The 23,856-nt window shown below is 43.9% G+C and overlaps 1 protein-coding gene across 7 annotated transcripts in view; it reads right to left on the reverse strand.

Annotated features, from left to right (window-relative positions):
• Positions 1-23,856, reverse strand: part of LOC135393825 (regulating synaptic membrane exocytosis protein 2-like) — an 80,999-nt gene that overhangs the window by 55,917 nt on the left and 1,226 nt on the right. The gene's annotated exons all lie outside the window — the stretch shown is intronic.

Consider the following 23,856-nt stretch of genomic DNA (forward strand, 5'->3'; position numbering starts at 1 on the left):
GCCTCGGGAGAGCATGACCTTCGCTGACGGAGACTTATGTGGGCCGCAAAGCGGTTGATCTGGCTAGCAGATTAGCACCTACTCCAATCATCTCCCTCGCCCCAAAGCACGTGGCCCTCTGACGTGGAATATGAGCGCTGTCCTTCCTGGGCTCCTCACCGGCGCGGTTTTGGTTTCGGCTCGTTTGCATATCAAAACTCTGCGATGGATATTTCAACGCACGTGCGCGTTTCAGGATTTAAAAAAACAAACAATGAAATGGCTTCCAACATGGATTGTCTCCCATTCTGCCATCTCGCTTTTGCCCAGACTCCCCTAATTAAAGAGTTTATTAAGGAATTTAGGTAAGTAGTCATCTTGTAGTTACGTACTAGCATCAAGAGGATGTCCGCCTGCAAACTATAACAACCGAAAAAAAAATCGACCTTTATGCTGCACTCGTAAGATTCTTATACAAAAATCTAACAGATAAAAATGACCATCCTGTATATTACCTGACCATCCTGTTTTTTTTTTTAAATCCTTTGTGTTTGTTTAATCCTTCATGTTTATAAAGCTATGATGCGGTTTTCACAAGTGGGTTATGCGGCCAGACGGACGTCCTGTGGGAAAGAGCATGTAACCACTGGATCACTAATTACACAAAATTCATGCATTAACTTATTAATTGGATGTTTTCGATCCGAGCACCTACTTTGAGATATAAATCGCCAAATTTTGCTATGCAAGTCAGCTGAAACTGATACCACGCTCTTCCCGAGCGTAAAAAGAGGGAAAGGGAGTCCGAGGACACGCGTTTGGTAGCGATCAAGCTGATCAGAATAAACGCTGATCTGTTTGTCAGATAAACCGCTTTCCGGTGCAGATAAGCCGAAGCGATGTCGTTTCTGCGCTCGAGAAGTGCGTAGCTCTGGTTTCGCGTCATTTGCATAGCAAAATTTGGCGACTTATGTCTCAAAGTACGTGCTCGTTTCGGGATATTTAAAAAATAGATGGATTTAAATAATGGCTGGATCCAATAGACCTCTACCTGTTTGTAAAAAAATGACGTCATAATGTCCGACAGCGCCACGAGTTTGGTAGAGCTGAACTACTACGCTCGAAGCTAGACGCTAACAAGGACCCGCCCGAAAGCCACTGTCTTGAGGGGATTACGGTGGTCTCTGAAAAGGACGCGACATTCGGTCCTACTTTTCTTTCAATAGGAAGGCAGGGAACAATTGCCCATTCGCGGAACCCAGCTCTCCCCTTCCGATCTGTTTTGGTTTCGGTGTGTCTACCAACGTCATGATGACGTTTCTCGGGTAGAGGTTTATTCTGCTATCTCGCATTTCCCCGAAAACATCTAATTAATAAGTTAATGACTTTTATGTAATTTGTCGTCCAGTAGTTAAGTGCTCTTAACCGCAGGATATCCGCCTAACCGCGTAACCCGCCCGCAAAAATGACATCTGTGTTGCTCTCACAACTTTTAGAAAAAAAAAAAAAACTAAACGACAAAAAAAAAACTATATAGTACTGTATATAGTTCAATTGAAATAATCATTTCAGCCATAAATTGCTAATTTCACGAATAACCGAGATAAATTTTCAGAATAATATGATTGAAATTATAAATACGAGTGAAAATATAAATGCACATCCGTAAATATCAATAAATATTCCGAAATCGCCGAAGTATGACGACGAGTTTTCCGGTATGCGGGGAGACTCGTCCCGTGCTGGGAGCAGCCGAAACGTTCTTAAATTTCGAAGCCTTTTCTCTTACTATCTGTAGTTTGAAAGGTTTCTAATGCCTATTAAGGGTCCTAGAAAACACAACAACAACAAATAAATCGTGACTATGATCTGGGGTAATACACCACTGGAGGACAGTACACTACCCCATTACACGCGAAACATTAGATGTGAGATATGAGAACGAAGTTAAAGAAAAACAGACATACAGCCAAGCGTGGCATTCTTGTGAGCCCTCACTCGAGGCTTTGTTGGTATTTGGGTATTCTATAACCAGCCCTCTCTTCTCTGCGCCCAATCATTCGAGTATAATCGTTATAATCCCGACTCAAGCGACAGTAAAGTGTGGAGACGTGCACATAAATAAAGTCCACACAAAATAATCCGATTTAATGAATAACATACCCCCGGCACTTAGCTACGTTCTAAATATTCGCAGTGTCATTTCAAGTGTTATAAATTCGGAGCAGTAATATAAAATATACACAGTCCCGCTGGCGTGAAATTTCGTCGACAACCGATACAGCCAAAGCGACCCTCCGCGAATAACTGGCCCTCATCAAATACCGCACAACAGGCTTTGTGATCGCAACACCGTATCTGCAAAGCAGATCAAAACAGAGCAATCAATTGAACGTGAAAACTATCAACTCGGCCGCATAGCTCCCGCCTACGCTACGACGTCAGCGTTGACGTCACCGCGACGTCAGTCGGCTCCCAGTCTGCTACCTCTGCACTGTCTGCGAACGAGGCTAAATGAAGCGGAGGGCGAGAGGGAGAGCGCATGGCGGACCGAAGACAGCTCGCGTTGCTTTTTAGCCGAAGGGAAAACTTTATTTTGTCCTCAATTTCAGCGTGGTAGTGGTTGAAGTTTCGCGATGGTGAATCGCCTCAAAGGATGCAGATAGTTTCGCAGCCACCGTTCCGTAGTTGTACCAGAAGATGTAAGGGGGGGGGGGGGGGGAACTGGGACACGGAGTTGTATGGAAGATGGACGGATGGATGAATGAATAATATTAAAAGAGAACATCGAAACGAGCCCTGACTTTCACTAACGCAGTGAATTGATAGCGTTCGTGGTGTTCTGCATGGCATGCACGCCACCATTTTTAGGTCTACACTGCTTCAGTTGTTTCATGCTTGACCTTCCAGGTATTAAAAATTTGCGACTCTAGTTGTTAATTGCGTTTCTTTATTGTTTTTTTTGTTTGTTTTCGGAAACATCCTACTCAAAAGTATTCGCTTCTATCTTTTTTTCATTCCTGGGACATATAGTAGCTAAGAAACCTGTAGGCCGCCCTTTATTCTTTTGTCCTCTCTGTTGGACCAGATGACAACAGCGCTGATTTACTGTTGTTATCCCACACTTCAGTTGTGAGACTGACCATGTCCCGCACTTTTTGTTGTCCTGCACGTTTTTTATGAATGATATTTTGACAAACGGTAGTACACTAAACGAGAGATTATTCTACAGGGTAACTTACAGAAGTAAACCACGGCCCCCCGGACCCGTGTCTTTGGTTCCATTTACCTCCACCTCTTCACTGAATCTACGTGGATCGCTGGATTATGTCACAGCCAGTTACTTCGCAACGAGATGTAAACGCTACACTTTTTTTTCTTCTCTCTTTCGAAGTACCACATCACCGTCATACTATACCACTATCTAAATAGTCTACACCACCTTCGGCCGTATTCAGACTTTGGCCGTAACGAGACCCTTGGGGATTAAAGTATTTTCGGCCGTAATGAGACTTTCGGCCGTAATGAGACTTTCGGCCGTAATGAGACTTTGGCCGTAATGAGATGTTACCCTTTTCCACGAGAGAACTCTACAGCAAAAACGTTGTCCTCTTTACAATTGAGAGTAGATCTGCACGTTAGGTGAGTCAGTAGTCAGCCTCCCACCCTTTGTACCTACTTTGATTTTCCGTTTTGCTTAATACCGTGTACAAAATACCGGCCAAAGTAGCAGAGCGTATCCGAGAAAAGAGTACATAAGGCAGCATACATCAAGTACACCGTATGGTTCAAGAAAAAAAAATAATAGGGGAAGAAAGGAAGCAGTAAAAATGCGAGGCTTCCACGTTCGCTCCCTGAATGCCACTTTAGTCAGCGCCGGTATGGCTGCTTTTGAATTCCGCCTCGTGAAGTAAGTGGGCCTGATAAGGACACTCACCACCAACAGCATGCGGCTTCTCTGCGTGGACGTCGTGCTAAATGATAACGTGTGTAGCAGCAGCTGTACACCATCTATGTGTAGAACTTGGCAACGTAGCTTTTTTTGGTCACACCCATGCTTTTTGTTTTTAATATAAACTGGCGAAGGTACAACGAAAGCAATTCCGGACACATCAGATACTGACACGGCAAAGCAGAAAGTGAGCATTCATGTTGATGTTCATGTTTGATTTTGTTAGCGCCGTAAAGCAACGCGGCTCATGATGATGATGATGCCGACGATTGCGGCGGCGGCGGTGGCGGCGGTGGTGGTGGTAGTGGTGGTGGTAGTGGTAGTGGTGGTAGTGGTAGTGGTGGTGGTGTAGTGGTGGTGGTAGTGGTGGTGGTCGTGGTGGTGGTAGTGGTGGTGGTGGTAGTGGTGGTGGTAGTGGTGGTGGCATAATTGTCATCAACGTCGACATGTGCAATGATCTTCGTTCAATGCTTCTGGTAATGGGGGAATGTGGGTACCTTGAGTCAGGTACGGTAAACAGAAGTGATAAAAAGATTTATAAAAAAACACTGAAACTACAGTTTATTAATGTACAACCTTTCACACAGTGAACTGCATTTCATCAGGTACAAAAACAATGATCAATCTCTCCCTATTATTTTTTCGCTAACACCAACATCAACAAAAACAACCATGAGGTGACGCCGTAACACATGGGTTTAGTTTCCACAGTTCCAGAAAGCGCATGACGGATTCACCCCATTTTAGTGCAAAATACATTCACAACTATACTGGTAACAGTTGGGGGGAAAACTGCGAATAACCTTCATTTCGAGACGCGCAAATTGCCGGCTGCGTTCAGATCTCCGAAGGAAGCGATACGAGGAGGCCATGTAACTGCCCTTTCACTTTCCCTTTTCCAAGCTTCTGCTGATGACGGCAGCATGGTTGCAACGCAGGGTTGCCTGAAAGAAGAGCGAGAAGGGAACAGGAAGGGACGGCGGGTGACCGTTTTTCTTTCGCCGCGTCCTGCATTAATTTGACGGAGAAGTGAGCTCGGCTGACAATTTGCGCGCCTCGAAATGACGTTTTTCGCATCTTTTTCTGGCTATTGCCAAAGCAAAAGGGAATGTATTTTACGATGCAGTGGGGTAAATCCGACGTGCGCTTTCTGTTTTTGTCAGAATAATGTGAGGTTGACTTGGCAAATTTCGAAGAACAATTGGGAAAATTCAATTTCTCGCGAATGAAATTTGATAAAAGTGCTCAGACGTCATGGCAAATTATCCCCCGAGATAAATAGCGTTGACCCCATAGTGTTCAGTCAAGTAGATGCTTTAAATTTTTTTCACGGTTTTGCGATTTTCTGTTTCTCGTTAGGTGAAACACCCTGCATATAGATGGCACCCCCTGATTGTTTCTCTACCTTATGAAATGCAGTCCTCTGCATGAAAGCTAGTAAACAGTAGTTTCAATGTTTCTATCTTTTTCTTCAATGTGTCGTCTTAGTTAGGGTGGTACAGCACTATCCATCCATCTACCCCATATGACTCGTGTAGGAAGTAATTGACTCAAAATACATCATTCATCATTTTAACTCTCTCATCTGGTTTTGTACTTTGCGTGTAAGCGTACTGGGGTAGCCAGTTCGACATCGTCGTAACTCACATCCCCATTTTTTTTCCTTGACCGCATCACCATCAATATACACGAAAGATTATCGTATACATTGATTTTTACAGATTTTTATATATTTTGCTAGCGCTTTATAAGGTTAAGCTTCTCGTTTGAGGCGTCTTTGTTTTGTGAGTGATCACAAAAGGTGAACGGAGCACGAAATTAGATTTTGTTTGTTATCTTCTGAGCGCTGTAGGAAAGGTTATAAGGCCCACACAGAAAATTTAGCGTCATTAGCCAATACAATTAAATCACTGATATATATATAAGCTAAAACATATTACATACAAGGTGCTATACGATTTTAAAAATGGATCAGGAATCCCATAAAGTCCGAAGGGTGTTGCGCCCTCCTAATGCCGTATAGGCAAGTGCTCGTAGGCGAGTAGAAGCACAGAACGTGCCCTATATACGCATGTTCAGAAGGAAAACCCAATAGTCACTTACTTAGCCCCATCATTCCTCCGTGTTTATCATTTTTCAGCCTTATAATAACGAGACACCCTCACAAACCTCCTCTCCTCCTCCTCACAAAGGAGTCTGTCAAGTAAAAGTTGAAGAAAGCACAGTTCTTTTTGCGAATGTTTCACTTTAGACTTATGGCTTCCGCTAGTTTCGAAAGGATGCGTCTGATTCGAAACGACAACACACACACATGTCTAGAGCACACCCACAGGAGCTACTGCAGTTAATGAGGCGTTACCGCGGAACAGCTATCCGAAGGAAAGGTCAGCTATGATGTCATGTCGCCCGAATGCAAACGATAGTCTACATTAAGTGGCGAACCGTAGAAGCTGTGCGGGGAGGCGCCACGATGGACAGAAGAGATGCGTGGACGTAGTGTTCAGTCTGGAGGTGTTGGGTTGACTGGGTTTGAGGTTTGAGTTGTACTACACTGTAAGCTACGTGTAAAATGTGAAATGCAAAGTTTTATTCAGTGGAGTTTAGCGGATTGTTTAGAGATACACAGAAAAACCATCGGTGTCTTTACATTCGGTTTCGGTTTCGCTGCGACATAAGCATGACCTACCGCACTTCGGTGCACGTAACATGGGTGTGCGACCGACAAAAAGGTGATTGTGGATTTTTTTTAGAGAACAAGCAAGCTTTGCCAGTATAGGTAACCCCCGAATTCACAGATGTGACTTAATCTCGACTTGACTTGCACCTGCCTTGGATGAGTGTCAATGCACTTCAGAAACCCTCCTCGGCTTGAAGCTTTCTTACGCAGCGACCTCGACTTCGCAAAAGTGGTGAAATTTTCAACTCAGCAGTAGGGTTACCTTGAACCCGACTTGGATAGCGCTCCGGTACAGCAGCCTCGGGAAACCACATGACACTCAGGATCTTGCCGTCTCTTGTATTTACATGAGCTGGCGGGTCATCAATTTGTTTACAGGGCCTTTCCACAAGTGTTGGTGCCAGACAACAGGTGTAACATATATTATGAGTCCTGATGCTAAGACATGTTTTCATGCTGCAAAGCAAGCAATTAAGCACAAAATTGTACGAAAATCTCAGTCCCGGACGCAGTGAAAGTTAGCAGGCTGCAACTTGAATTAAGCCAGCGGGAGGATCTATAAAACACGGAGAACCGTCTTGAGCGAAGACAGGTCTTGGCGGAGACTTGCACAAGTCAAGATGCAGCTTCAAGTCAAGTCAGATCTGTCAATTTGGGGGTAAGTGTGTTGACGAGCAAGAAGAGTTAAATTTAGGGCCCTGTTCGCGACGTCCCGGGTTTTCATTTCGCGTCCGTTCCCGAGAAACAAACATGGTAAGGTCGATGAAAGAAGGAAGTCACTGGAAAGGTTAGCCAGCTGTAGGACTCGAACCCACGTCTTCTGGGTTGCCGAGGCTGGATTGCGAGGATTGCCATCTGAGGCTTGTGTGTTGTGTTGTCTTTCTTCTATGTTCCAGCCTCAGAACATCAATTTCCATCATGGTAGGGTACCTTGTCTTTTTCGCGTTAATGCGAATTCATGTACTTTTTCACGAAATATTTTTTTTAGGAAAAAATAGATAGTTGGACATTCTAGAACGCCTCTTGAAAAAAAGAATGAAAGACCTCACAACGGAAATCATCGCTTCCTGTCTGAAATCTATCTACTACAGAGAGCGGATCCATTTCGTCCTACCATTTACAGATCAGAATCGGTCCAATGATAGCGGCGCGTCACAACCACGCGCACACACACACACACAAAGAAAAAGAAAACGAAAAGAACTCTGCACACACAACAAAAGAAGAGCAAAATCGCGCAAGGTGTCAAGGCCGCCGAAAAATGTCATTAAACGCTGGCGTTCACTTCATTATCCTTCTCTTCACCCAGTACTACAATCAGTTCGCGCACAACACACACAGAGAGAGAGAGAGAGAGAGAGAAAAAGGAAGCATTACGAAAACGAACCATTCTCCTGGCTTCAGCTCTGTCAATGATGTGCCAGGAACACACAGGGACCCGGATGAATGCTGCTGACCAATAGAGCCCCACAATCCTAGTCCCCGCACGCGCACGAATTGCCAATGAAGCTACGCTCAGCTTACTATGGGAGGTGGCTCTGTCAACCGCAAAGGAAGAGAGAGTTGGTAGAACAACGCCGTTAAGGCCCGTGAATGTGGCATGGGGGGGTCGGACAAGGTGCTGCCTGATCGTGGGCTAAATAATAAGACGAGCTGGGACGAGATTCTGAAAGGAAGTATATCACGGAGGAAGTGACCTTGTTCGCCTCGTAAATCATTTCTCGTGTCTCGTGCTGCGTTCACAATTAAGTATACAACGGCACTCGTGACTGTGACTCGTTCTGTAAATAAAATAGTTGGGAGTTCCTTCGCGTCTTATCTGTCCGTTTTAATTTAATTTGTCTCCCGATCGAGCTCTTCTCAGTTTACGTGTGGAATTCCAGCAAGCGCGAAGGTCTGCTCTTCCGAAAGACCTGGGGCTAGATTTTGAACTTTTCGCTATCTCGTAACGCTTGCTAAACGCTCGTGCTCCCCGGTTGACGGCCAATGCGCGTGACGGAATGAGCGCGCAAATTTTGAAAAATAGCTATAACGATCGCTATGTGCACATCAAGATTGAGCCCCTGTAGTATCAGTTCAATTCTAGGTAGTTTGCAGCCATACCATGCGTATACGTGTGTATTCGTTATCAATGCATTATCAATGTTATTACATTCCAAAGGTGGACATGTAGGTGCCACCAATAGCGTGACTGTTGACATGGTATTGGTTGTTTGCCGCCTGCTTGGTTTTCAGCTTCGTCTCCCCTTATAACTCAAGGTTATAATAAGCTGTCCAATTCATTTTCAGATTCAGACAGGGTGTCTTCGGACAAGTGTGCTGCAAGCAGTACCGCTTCTACATCTTATTATCTCCCGTAAATACGATCTACTCGCTTTCCCGAAAAGTAACCTAAGCATTCATGAAGAGAACGCGCTGAGGCTTAACTAGCGGCGAAAGACAGTCTAACAGCTAGTGGCGCGTTGAGGAAGACCCTTTTGGAACGACGATTCAGCGTGTAAATAAGTAAGGAAGCCGGGGTGAAGGTAAATTGAGCGAAGGGGGTGGGGGAGGGGGAAAGGACGATGTTGTTATTGATCCAAAATGGCCGTCCGCTCCGAGTGCCACGCTCGTTCGCTTTACCGATTTCAGTAACTTTTTTTTTTTCTCGTGTTTGACAGCACTCTTTAAATGCTCCCCGTTTATAATGAGTGTGAACGCATAAAACAAGCGTGGTGCTCAAAGGTTGTGTTGTACATCTGGGCTGCAAGATCGAGTTTTTGTACGTCTTGTTGCAGAACGTAACTCGTTGCGTACTCGTATACTTGTTGCAGAACGGACCTGAGCCTATACACTATAGGAAGATTTTTTTAATTTTTTTTTAAATTCTGTGTTAGCGCCGCGAAGCAACTGTGGCTATGAGCGGCGTACAGACGTGGACAGATGGAGAGAGGACAGCAGGAAGGAGTGGGGGATAGGGGATTAGTATGCGTCCTGGGCCGACTTCAGGAGGAACTGTGCCGACATTCGTCTGGAAAGTCTTCGGAAAACCCAGGAAAAACCTCAGACAGCACAGCCGGTGACAGGATTCGAACCCGTGTCACCTCCCAGTCTCGGCGTGGAAAGGGATCATCCTAACCACTATGCCACGGGAGCTGGTACTATAGAAAGAACCACGAAGAAATTATTCATAGGGCATAGTATTCCCTGCTTGTGACTTCCTACTTCGGTGATCGTGTGGAATTCCGAAGGTTATTAAAGTATTAAGGTAGTAACCTGCGAGCCTCATGTAAAGTGTACAGGATGCGTAAAGCGACACTGGTGATGGTTTTTGACCCGATGTTCTAGGCGCTGCCATTCGTTGACTAAAAGGCAGTAGCGTTTTGAGCAAAGCGGGTAAATTTGTGTACATATTGGTGACTACATAACTAAACACGAGTAAATACACCACTAACACTAACTAAACACAGCTAAACGAGCTAGTAAAAATGTGTTCATATCCCTTCATTACTCTTTTTTTTTAATCTTTCCCCAGAGATTATGGCGATTGGGATGACATTTTTCTATCGCCTGTTTCTATATATCATTTTTTTTTTTTTCGCTAATGGTTGTATCTTAATTTTTAGTTACGACGTGTGTTTTCCATCTTCTTGCCCCCCGATGTAACGTCCCTTCTGTGCATTTGAGTTAACATCATAAATAAATACATACGTGCAGCTGCAGTGATACAAAGAGTTGCACATTCTGATCGCACCTTAGGTGTCTTCCTAAAATAGCGCTTTAAATAATTCACAGTCCAAATTTTAATTGTCGGTCCACGAGCAATGTCAACTACCTGTCCATCTCTCGACGTGTGTTTGCCGAGCAATATATGTATGGCGACTTCCTACTAAAAAAAGGCGCTATAGCTTTAGTATACACATACCATTTGAAGACAAACAACGATCAGGTACATTAAAACAAATGGTCTAGCGTGTAAATCAACTCCAATTACCCTTACCGTACCCAGTACAGGTATAAATAAAATTCCTTTCCTAACGTTTCCCTAACCGCTGCTTCGCGAAAGAGTAGCACTAACGCCCAATATATCTCCCATGCAGGGTGAAGAGATATAGCGTAGAAGTGAAGACCATTGAACTTTTCAAGTCAAAAACCTCAATTTCACGTAAAACGTCAATTTCGCGCCGGAAACATGTGAACGTAATGAGCAAAAAATACATATAGGCAGTGATGGCCAGTAGTTAACTACATGTAGTTAAACTACTAGTTAAACTACCTGATTGTAGTTAAAAAGTAGCTATCAACTACTTGCAGAAATGTAGTGGCAACTACTAGTTAAACTACTATTTCGAGTAGTTAACTACAGTAGTTAGGTTACTGCAGGCGCCAACTACTTCCGATTTTGCTGCAAGCTTAACGGCACGATTGTGCTTCAGACTTTTACCTTGAGAGCTACTTGTTTGATGAGAACTGAGGTTCTCAAGCAGAACAATTGTGCCGTGCATGTGTACTAAATCTTCACTTTTATCACTGCTTGTGATTCATATTTAGGTGTCCAAGAACACTATAGAATGGGATTGGTGTGATGGACAACGTTAAGTAGTTATAGATGTAGTTAAAATACATTGTAGTAGTTAAAGAAGTAATTTTAACTACCTCCCCTGAAAAATAGTTGAACTACTAGTTAAACTACTCCATTGCGAAGTAGTTAGTAGTTATAGTTAAACTACTGTAGAAGTAGTTAATGGCCATCACTGCACATAGGTATAGGTATACCACAAGCCCAACTCTCTCGTTTACATATAAAACCTGATGCCGCAGTCACAAAGCATATAACATGACGTCAAACGTCCTTTGAGTGACGTCGATCTTTATGCCCGGTTACGTAAATCGAAAGCGGAAGATGCATAGAACCGAAAAGAAAAAGAAAAGAAGAAGACGAAGAAACTGCTTGTCTTTTAGATAAGCCGGAAATGATGTCGACGTCACTTCCGACAGCGCTGACTTCTCTCGAAAGGTAACAACGTTGGCGCCCTTCCACGCGTCACCAGGACCTCCGGGCGGGAAATATAAAAAAAATAAAATAAACGCCACGCCCAAAGCGATTTTGTATATTTGTCCATAACGTTGATGTTGATCTCTGGAAAGGTCGGCGAATGCCCCGGAGGGGGAACAAAATCACGGCACGAGAAAAAAGGAAAAGGAAAGGCATATCCTGTTAATGTCACTGGAGCTCGTCACGCACTAATATAGGAGGGAATTTGATGCATGCAGAGAGGATTAGAGATCAATGTATTACGTCACCACGCACGGGGAGCGGTTATGAGCTGTTTGTGCATATTTCTTGGGATAAACGAGAAACGAGAGCGGCCGGGGAGATCGAAATAGAGCGTCTTTACTATCGCCTTTGCTTTAGGAGCATCATGTTTGGCTCTTTCACGTTGCAAGTACGTATACAGTGAAACCTCCCTATGTCGGACGTGTCGTAGTTAGGACACGTTTTGGTGAGGTCTGCGAGAGAATCGAATATAAAACGAAGAAACAAAAGAACACGCAATGTCGCCACGAAATGACTGAAATTCCCCTAAAATAGAACCATATCTGCACTAAAAATGTTGCGATTTTGCTTTGGACCGTGGTCTTGTGTTGCAGCTTCAACAAAGGCACTGTCAAATTTCAACTTCAGATTCATACTATCACGTGATACTTGTAGAAGTGATGTTATGTGTATCCCTGAAGAACACGGCCTACTTCAGTTTTCACCCCAATCATGCTACAGGAGATTTTCTGCATGTTATACCTGTCCGAAACTTATCTCTTTCTCTGATGCGTTAATTCCAGAAGCTCTCACTTTCTCGAGGGCTTTGTTGCAGTGCACTATTCAAACGCTCCAAGCAAATTGAACGGTAGCGGTAACGACCAAGATTGACAAGGGAGTACAATAACCGCTTCGAAAAAAAAAAAAAGCCAGGGTATCTCAGGGAAAGAAAAGGAGGCATAAAAAAAATTGACCCGTCTTGGGCCTTTCTAGCAAAAATGAGGGAGAGATTGAGAAAGTCAAAATAATATTTTCTCCGACTTAGCACGGTGTCCTTCCTCCGAGATAGGGGGTGCCCGGGGTAAGAAATACGCTCCCCACGTATTTTCAATAGAAGCCTCCAGGTGCACAGCGACACCTTCTCCGGCATAAGGACTTGTCTGAGGGATGAATGTGTCCGACTTTGGAGGTTTTAGTGTGCATTGTGTGACGGTGAATACGACATTTATTTGTAGAGAGTATAACTGTTCGCGAGGCTACAACACACAAACAGACGATGGTTGGAAAGTGGTTGGCAGCGTAGCGTAGTGGTTAGCGCACACGAACACCAATCGAGAGGTGCCTGGTTTGATACCCCTAGCTGCGATTAGATTCTGATTTTTTGTTTTGTTTTTTTTTTTTGTTTTACGAATGCATTATTTAAATCTCGCACGACTTTTATTGATGCGTCTTGGTGATGATGATAATAGTGAAAAAAAAGCAAAAAAAAAACAAAAAAAAAAACAGGGACATGAGTCTCGTGACAGGGTCGAACTGATACCTCTAGGTACCCTAGGTGAGACCAATGGGAACCAGCGCCATGACCCGTTGGATAAAGGCATCGTTCGCCTGGTGGTTACTCCACCGGTCGCGCTGTAGACTGGGAGATAGTGGCTTTGAATCCTACCACTGGCTGTGCCGACTGAGGTTTTCGCTCGGTTTTCCGGCAGACCTTCTTGACGGATGTCTCTTGACGGATGCACGGTTCCCCCTTGAAGTCGGCCCAGGACGCATACTAACCCCCCCCCCCCTGTCTCCCGCTCCTTCCTGCTGTCCTCTCTCCATCTGTCCTCATCTGTCCTCATCTGTACACCGCTCAGAGCCACAGTTGCTTCGCGGCGCTGACGCGGAATTAAAAGAAAAAACGATCAATGGGCGCGGGACTCTAGGTCTTACTGATAGTTATTTCTTTTTTGGTTTTCTCCCGCGAGTGGAACGTACCAATTAATCACATTCGTGTAATTCATTCCAGCCTTCTTATTTTTTTATTATTTTTATTTTTATTGTTTTATTGGTGCCAAAAAAACAATAAATAAAAATAAAAAAAATATGTCGGTCGTGGTGATCGCTCATTCAGTTTGGCACCGATGATGTCTGTCGCATGGCGGACGAAACGTCCGAGTAAACCTCGTTATTTTGTTATGTTAAGTCGGAGTTTCTCTACTTTTTTGTCCAGTTATGTCGTCTCCCGGCTTTTGGAGTGTTTTTGCACTTATTGCTGTCTTCATTTGCGTCAGACATCGTGGCAATTTACAAAATTATTCAACGCGTGGAACAGACATGCATTAGCGTTGAAGCGATATGGCAAGGTTCTTTTAAAGATGTATATATCTATGATATTCCACAGGGCTCAGCTCTTGATCTTAAGCTATTTGTGATTTTCCGAAGCTTCGGTTAAAATTTCCCATCCACATCGTACCCGCTTCAATATACTGAACACAATTAACCAACACGCAGCAAACACATACAAGAACACCACCACACAGACCTGATCACAATCCGTTCTCCAAACGCGTACATCGCGGGCTTCTAAAACAGGCTTGGCGGAAGCAGTGACCCAGACGTGTTTGTTTGCTGCCATAAGACACGCGTCCTAGATTTTTAATATAAATGCCGTGCATGGAGCAGTCTGCTATACCAGCCGAACACTGGAAGCGCGCTCGATCTGAGACTCTGACTGCCTAATGAGAACTGCAACAAACTTTACGGTCGCATATCTGTTAGTAAATTTGCTACGTACATGCAAAGGCGACACATCGATAGTCAGCCTCAGTATGATTGCGATCATATTAGATAAGAAAGTTACATTAATTGATGTCCAATTAGCCACCAAACACAGCACGAGAGAGAAAAGCTGGAATGCTGACGGCGTGCTCTCATCCGGTCCCCTTCGTCCTTGTACTATTCCAATGCTTGGCCTTTGATGACGTCTCAGGCTGACAGAGCAGATGCAGGCATCTGAGGTTATTCGCGCAAAACATTTGCATGTAATACCTTGTCTTAAGAATGTACGTATTACGCGAATAATAGTCACGTTATCTGAATAAAGCTAAGTGAATTAACATTTTTAAACGACCTGAACAGCAACATGGTAGACTGAAGTTGCTGAAGAAGTACCTCGCTAAAGGAATGTTGTCTAGATGACGTGCTGGCTATGCAACATCGTCGCGCAACAAACTATAATCACCGATGAAAGATGAAAGTCACTGAAAAGGTTAGCCAACTGTAGGACTCGAACCCACATCTTCTGGATTACCGGTCCAGACCGGTAATGGCGGACTGGACCGGACTGGACCGATCCAGGGCGGTACCAGCCATGGACCGGTAATCCAGAAGGTGTGGGTTCGAGTCCTACAGCTGGCTAACCTTTTCAGTGACTTTCATCTTTCATCGTTAATTTCTTAGACAATTTGAGGCTTTCTATGTATTTATCCCTTCTATGTTGTTCCAGCCTCAGAACATCACTTATTTCATATAATCACCGATCGTTCATTACTTCGTTACGCAGACCTGTCTCGTTCCCAACTGCAATTTAAGCATTCGTAATCATGTCACATTTTTTCATTTTCTTTTTTGCTGTTTTTTGTTTCGTGGTAGCACCGCGAAGCCACGTGGCTATGAGCGGCGTACAGATGTGTACAGATGGAGAGAGGACAGCAGGAAAGGAGTGGGGGACAGGGGGGTTAGTAAGCGTTCTGGGCCGACTTCAGGGGGAAATGTGCTGCCGACATTCGTCTGGAAAGTCTTCGGAAAACCTAGGGGAAAACCTCAGACAGCACAGCCGGTGGTAGGATTCGAACCCACCACCTCCTATAGTCCTCAGCACGACCTTGGGTACCACCAACGAGCACGACGCCTTAACCCGCCCGGCCATGCCGCTGGTCCTACTCATATCAAATCACAGTCGTCTCCGCAATGAAGGAGGGCAACAACTTCTATGGAGGACATTGCACCAATGCCACACTCTAAAAAAAAAAGGTGTAGTTTAGTTCATTTCCTTGCAACATATATAACACCCTCTTGCAGAGTACAATTACGCTCAAAAGGGTGTCTCTTCACTCCCTCGAGGGAGTAGCATAACACCTTCTTCCTGCCGGGGAGTAATATTACCCTCCAGTAGGGAGAAAGGTGTTATGCTACTCCCTCGAGGGAGTGAGGAGACACCCTTTTGAGCGTAATTGTACTCTCCAAAAGGGTGTTATATATGTGGCAAAAAAAAGGAGTTAAAGTACACCCTTTTTTTAAGAGTGCACCCGTGTGCAACTGACAGACAACCAAGATTTAAAAAAAAAAAAGACTAAGCGCTCCACGTGAATGAATCCAACTGATGGCAAATTCCATCGAGAGGGCATAAGCTCTGCCCCACAACGGATGTGGGTCGAGCGCCCACTCCCACCGGTGTCGTGAGGGTTTGCATCCCCAATGGCATGCCATCTGCCCTCCGCGGGTGCGAAGCTCGTCCCGGATAGTGCACGGCGGTGCAATAAGAGCTTTTTTTTTTCTTTTTTGATTGGATTGACCACTTAGAGACGTAGCCTATCCAGGGCTCCTCGTTTAATACTCGTTTTTTCAGTGCAGAAATAGCTTTTGCGCTACCGACAATACGAACACGGGGAAAAACTCTCCTATACGTTGCTGCACTCATTGTTCGCGCGCTTGCCCCTTCTCTCCCGCACGGATGGGGCCGTTTTGCCCCGTGCGAATTGGTGGGTCAAAAATTATTACCCTCGAAGCGAATCTTTTGGTTCTCGTGATCTAATGGAACAATCCGCACCTGACCTTCCTTCTGCACATGGAACAATTTTTGCACCTCTCCCGTGCAAAACTTTCACCCTTCACCACCAATGGAATTCGCCATAAATGTTGTTTGAAGTCGTGTGTTGTAGTTGCTAGTAGGTTTTTTTTTTTTTTTCATTCTGCCTAATTAACTGATTAGATCAGACTAAGCGCGCTGTCCACCTTGTCCCGTGATATTTGTTATTTCACGGGCTTTCTGTTTAGGCCGAAAAACGAAAGTCACATGAAGTGCACCTTGTTTGAAACACCTCGGTGGTGTATTTCACGAGGTACTCTACAACTTTGCTATTGACACTTGGACACTTAAAGCGATATTTTAAAATTTAGCCGATTAATCTTATCTAATTAATTATTTAGGCACAATGAAAACACACTGGCGACGGCGATACACGACTCCAAAGAACATTCAGTTGACTTCATTTACGTAGAGGGCTCTACCTTTCTCTAAACCTCGATGCAGGTTAATTGGGACACCCCGCACACATGTGTGCATGTGGGGCACCCTGCATATACGTATATGCGTGTAAGTGGCACCCCCCACAGTCTTCTTCTAGGCTCAGTAATTTAAGATAAAAGAAAAAGCTTTTTTTTTTCTTTTTGATTGAGCGTTGTTTCCCCTTATAGTTTTAACGGAAACAGCGGGAGTGCCCTTCGGAGTTTTCCAGTATGCATCAAATCCAGGCAAAAACTTCCAGGCGTTACATTTGCGCAATTAAAAGATGAGCAGTTGCTCTATCACTGCGTTTCTAGTGTTGCGGACAGCAGGCTTTGCGCATATCTACTTTAGAGCACTGTGTTGCTTTTACTTGATTTACTTTGTGACCATCCCTCCTCTCACTTTTCAACACACATACAGCCATTCATGAGCACAAACAAACCAAACGCGAGAGCCAATAACAAGGAAAGCAACAAACAGTACAATGGAGAAGCTGTCTATACATGAGCTAAGGATGTCAACTATATGATAAGCTGTAGTACTTGCATTACTACGTATATATTTTAATTATTAAAAGTTAGTTTGCTACTTCCCTGTTTCGCAAACACCTCTCAGTTTTTACTACATATACACCCGCATAGGCATGCAAAGCTGTTAAATCGTTCATTTAGAATTTATCATCCATGCTTTATTATACCTGCATACAGGGTGTTTCACCGAAAGTGATAAAAAATTCGAACTAGCGACGTACTCGCCGGAGTATTGTGGGACTTTCGGCAATTACCTTCTGAAAACTTTTGCCGCCATTTAGGAAGGCTTTGGACAATTTTTAATTCAGGGAAATTTTTATTTTTTTTTCAACTGAACCTTGAAAATTGCCATGTAAACCTTACTTTTTTTTTTTACAGAAATATGTAGTCCTCCACGAATAATCGCAGACCCAACACAAATTATGCACAGTATAGCAACAGAAATAGTAAACAAAAAAAGTAAAAGTGCCGCTTTTCCTCAATTAAAAATTGTCAAAAGCCTTCCTAAATGACGGCAAAAGTTTCCAGAAGGTAATTGCCGGAAACACACTACACGCATATATGCATATCCATAATCTGTACTGGTAACTTGGCAGTAATCCCAGTGCTACGTAATGTCCATGATACAGTGGGGTATACTGAAATAAGTAGATAACTGACTACACCGCAAGACAAGCGAAAGATGGAAAGCGGTCTTCGCCACAAACATACAGTTCTTGCGGCAGAGCACGCTTTACAAGCAGCATAGTTCATAAGGACTTCTCTCCTCCGAACCTTCCTGTCTATCGGTCACAGCGTGACCCAGTTATTTGTATGAATGAATAAATGCCACGCGCTCTTCTTGCTTCACTCAAAAAGCGCCTTAATGGTATACTAAACCCCCGTGTAATGTCTGGACATAGACGGTGGTAGCGGTCAATGCCGTATCAGCGAGCACTATCACGGTATGACGTATGTTACGTAATGCATACCCCAACCACGTATCTCACCCGAGCACGTGCTTCCTTGCACGAGTTCCGTTATCGTCCTCGGACCGACCCGAAGCGATTATGTCCGGCTTTCGAAGGTCCCGGCGATTTGCGACCGAAAACGTATTTAAAGAGCACAGGCTGTGCAGAACGCACGTGGTCATGCATTCTACGATGCCAGGCCACCGTCGCCTGAATACATAACTAGTGACAACCGTTTTTGCGTTCTCTCTCTCTCTCTCTCTCCCGACACACACTATGCGTTGGTAATGCACGCAGCGTGCGGTAACGCACCTAACGCTTTCATTCCCAAGTTTGTAGCTTGGACTGCAGACACGAGTGCTGGTCAAAGAACAGTCTATCAGGAATTAGTAATAATAGAGAAACTGATGTTCTGAGGCTGGAACAACATAGAAGGGACAGATACAAACAAAGCCTCAAATTGCCTAAGAAATCAACGATGAAAGATGAAAGTCACTGAAAAGGTTAGCCAGCTTTAGCCAGCCCGAAAGTCACTGGAGACGCGTGTTAGCTTAGCTCAATTGGTAGAGCCCTGGACCGGAAATCCAGAAGATGTGGGTTCGATCCCTACAGCTGGCTAACCTTTTCAGTGACTTTCATCTTTCATCGTTCATTTCTTAGGCAATTTGAGGCTTTGTTTGTATCTGTCCCTTCTATGTTGTTCAAGCCTCAGAACATCAGTTTCTCTCTTGTTCAACAGGTGCCGCTTGCGTCGATTTCCGTCGTATGAATGTGTGTATGAGTGAGCAAAAATGTAAGAGTGAAAGGAGGGTGAGTGAGAGTGAGTGGCTGGTTTGTCGTCTCTTCAGATGACGCACCCCGAAAGTCACTGGAGAGGCGTGTTAGCTTAGCTCAATTGGTAGAGCCCTGGACCGGAAACCCAGAAGATGTGGGTTCGATCCCTAGAGCTGGCTAACCTTTTCAGTGACTTTCATCTTTCATAGTAATAATTCGTGGCTTCACGTCGCGAGACAACTGAGCAGGAGCTGGCTATGCTTATGAACGCCTGTACTGCCATTTCGATAACGTCCCTGAGACCTGATGCAAATAGAATTCGAAGGAAAAGAACATATGGAGGTGTTAGACCCGACGGCGTCGGGTCTGGCTCCTTCAATACTTGCTGAATGGAAATATACACTGACTATACAGAAAGACGGAGAAGAGATAAGTAGCTTGAACGGCAAATAATGCTAAATTCAAGACACAGAAGTGCAGACTACACTCTTAGAAATAAACTTCACCGCATAGCACGCTCCTAGCCAACCATCATCTCGAATGATATCGTTGTCTGCCCAGATTTGTTGAAAACGGGAGGCGTACGCCGTTTTGTGACAATTATGAACAACATGAGTGTCACGAAAAGGCGTACGCCTCCCGTTTTCAACAAATCAGGGCAGATGACGATATTATTCGAGATGATGGTTGGCTAAGGAGCGTGCTATGCGGTGAAGTTCATTTTTTAGATTGTAGAGGCAAAATGATACATAAATCGTGCAATGAATGATGCAGTCATTATTTGCTAAACCGACGCATTGCTATCGTATGATGGAATGAGCACAATCTACTTAATGAGTTTAGGGACAACAGTCCATTTGGCGCAAGTTATTTTCTCAAAAGAAATTCCAGGAAAGATAGTGCGAACTCTGTTTATAATTCCTTTAAATCTATCCCCGATACACTCGTCAACAGGAATTTATCGATAAAAATTTCAATGTTCCACAGGCGTGCACAGTAATAGTAATACTTTGTAGCACAATACTAGTTCTGTAGCACCTTTGCGTGTTTGTATTATGTAGTTATAATACTCATCCTCTGAATGAATTTGTATCGCATTACAACACTCTAGAAGACGTAATGCTAAGTGATATGTCATCTCTATCGTGTGTCCCTTTCCCTCGTTTTTTTAATAATAAACATATTTCTCCCCCCCCCCCCGCCCACAACCGGTGTCCCACAAACGGTTCATCGCAAACAAGGCACCCACAATTTTCCTAAAATACTAACGTGATTGCAGAATGAATATCTCAAGCAGTACACAAATGGCGGATAATATTTGCTTTTTCTTCCTTGATAACCGCATGGGGGTGAGGGAGGATATGGAGGTTTATTAAAGTAAATAGGAAAGGTCAGCCAGACAGAGGTCGGCTTGCTATTTAAACAAATCACAGCCAACCAGCCGGGTTCAGTGCCAATGTATCTCTATAGTCATGTTCAACCTATGAACGGCATCTTGTTTTCTGAAGGATAACTTTATAATATGCTCTTATTACATTTAACTATGGGAACAAGTTTCGTCCAATGTAAGTATGACCCGAATAAGTTATATAAACAATGGTCACTCTGGGGAGACAGTTATATAATAGTATACTACACAATAGTAAAAGAGGTACGTAACAGGATAGTCTATAGTAGTTTAGTAGTAGACATATATTTTTACAGCAGTAGCTGTTAAGGGGAAGGTATCGGGAAATCGCTGTGGTTGCATCACAAAACCGTCGGTTTCGGTGATGCAAGTTAAAATAATGTAAAGCTTATAAAAGCAGTTTTGACATATACTCAGAGATTGGTATACCTTGTCCCGGAAAGTGTCCAGATTTTTTCAGCGTTTCCTGTCCCGCTTTTGTCCCGGATTTAATATTTTTGTCCCGCTAATCCCAGCTCTACACATCACCACTCATCTCACAGATCACAAGGCAGTACTCGTCGCTCTAAAGTAGCTGTGTTTATATCAGCAATAAAAGTGTCAACACCCACACAAAACAGCTACCGCTGAAATTCGCGTTATACACAATCGCAACCGTCCTGTAATTTTTTAGTAAAAGTAATACACGGAAGCATTAGCATTACAGGGTGTCTTTTTTAGACGTCACAGATTTTTTATTAGAATCTACGAGAGCCCCAGATATGCCGTTTGGGCGTTTAACATACCTGGCCTGGCGGACATCTTTCTTAGCCGGTCGCATCAGAGTTCGATGACTAATTAATTAAATTCCGATAATTAACTTATTAACGAGTTTCAGGAAAAACTGAGATGGAAGGATTAAAGACCGTCGCAGTCGAAAGCTGTTCCAGATGTCAGCGTTTTCGAAATATTTCTGTGCTTCAAGAAACGAGCAGTTTTTGTTTGCTATGCAAATGAACCACAACCGAATCTTGCGCGCCAAGTTGCGCCGGAAGGGACGTTCCCATTTTTCGTTCGGGGGGGGGGGGGGGGGGGCAAAGGCTGTAACAACTCTCACACACATGACATCGAGGCATTGGGTGAGGATTTAACAGCACTGAAGAGATAAACAGGCCGGCGTTGTAGATACGATCCGTGTTCCCAAGCAGCACAATGTACTGGAAGTCGAGTGCAATAGGGGTGGACGGTATGTGTCTTATCAATGTTCTTTAGTTTCACCAGTCTGTTCAAGGCCTTCCACCTACACGTCCACCCCTATTGCACTCGACTTTCAGTACGTTGTGCTGCTTGGGTTGTGTTCCGGCATCAGTGAAAATGGGAACGTCCCTTCCGGCGCAGCTTGAACGCTGCACGGGTTCCGTTGCGGCTCATTTGCACAGCAGACAAAAATTGCTCGTATCTTGAAGCACGAAAACATTTCGAAATCGCTGACAGCTGGAATAGCTTTCGACTACGACGGTCTTTAATCCTGCCATCTCAGTTTAGCCCCCCCCCCTAAAACTCGTTAATCAATAAGTTAATTATCGTATTTTAGTTAAGTAGTCATCGAACACTGATGCGACCGGTGTGAAAAGATGTCCACCAGGCCAGGTATGGTAGACGCCTAAACGGCATATCTGGGACTCTCGCAGATTTTTAATAAAAAATCTGTGGCACCTAAAAACAGACACCCTGTGTATTATCATATACCTCAGAGTCGAGGTATATTACATATAAGTATTGTAATACTCATTTGTAACAAGTATTTGTATTATAATACAAAATGCGAGTATTATAGCACCACCTCACCACGTAATTAGTACACCACTTCTAACAACCGCCATCGTAAACTCTGAACGCCAAACTTATTTCGCATAAACCAAACAATAGCAGGCAAGGATAAGTTTTGCACCACGCCAGGTGTGTATATATACCACGTTCACATATAACTCCCCCTCCTTTCATGCAGCAAAAGCGAGGGAGGAAAGGCAAAAAGGAGGTGGCCATCATTATGAGCACCAACAGCATATAGCGGCAGTGCTCGTAAAAGCATGCGAGGACGGCGACTTTTCAGAGAGCATCCTGCTATCGCTACTGGCAATCTTGAACTACGATTCACGGCATTATCATTACGACGTGGCGGCCCCTTTTTACGTTGCACGTGTACCAAATACACGGGGGTCGGGTACGGAACCTCTTCACAATTCGGGATTTCATTCATCGTAAACAGCGAGCGTAAATGTGAAGAAATGCGATAAATAATGAGCAGAAGGGTGAAGAGAATGTGTCATGACACAAACGAACGAAGTAAAAAAAAAAAAAGTTTCTTTTAGGAAATCGCGAAATATTGCGTGGGTTGAATTGCTCGAATACTTGACCTTTTACTCGACTTTGTTTTTTATGTATCATTATTATTAAGAATAATGTGCGCACTTTTTAAAATTCGATATTTTCGAAAGATCTACCTCCTACGCCCGCTTGCCCTTAGCTCACGTTTCAATCATTATTTCCTAGTCCGATTAAGTAGAAACTTTGCATTGTGCGTTTTTCTCGACTGATGTTTTCCACGTAAGACCACTGCTACATGCGCGAGGTAAAAATGTGTCAGCATCAACCACATCCGTAGGAAATGACGCGTGCCTTCTATATTACCTCAAACGTTGGACTAGCGACTGCAGCCTCTTTGTACGTATTATTCCTTCTGGAGTTGTAACTATATGCTTAACTAATCCTTGTAACTAATCCGTAACAACTTCGAAGTAACAACGGAAGATTTAAAAAAAAACTCGCTGTTGCGACGCTTGCGTGTTGCCTTCGAGTAATCAGTCGAGCATTAAAACGATAAAGAAAAAGTATACATAAGCGCTTTAATTCTAGTAATAAATAATTCAGCGTCGGCTTAAAAGTCACGAAGAAGCTGAATCTGGCGCTTTCCTAAACCTAGTGGGTCACCGTGGTAGGGGGGCCATGTATGAACGACTTCGAGGCAAGAACTGTCGCGTAGTGACGACGTGTGAGGTCCAACGTACTGAGCAGCGTAACCGATGCATATCGCAACGGTAAAACCCCAATGAAGCAAGGTGACAACTCAGTGACTCATCCTAGTTTGTGCTGGTGTCATTCTGTTCTCTAATGGTGCTGTGTGTGTTTAGTTTTACAAGAAGACAATAACTAAGATGAAGGTCGCTAACAAATATCTGAGGATAACTATCGTCAATACCTCTCAGTACAAAAGAAAATATTATAGGAAAAATTCCTCAAGAAACAATGCACAAGCGA

This window comes from Ornithodoros turicata, chromosome 5 (genome assembly GCF_037126465.1).
Source record: "Ornithodoros turicata isolate Travis chromosome 5, ASM3712646v1, whole genome shotgun sequence".
Classification (NCBI taxonomy): domain Eukaryota; kingdom Metazoa; phylum Arthropoda; class Arachnida; order Ixodida; family Argasidae; genus Ornithodoros; species Ornithodoros turicata.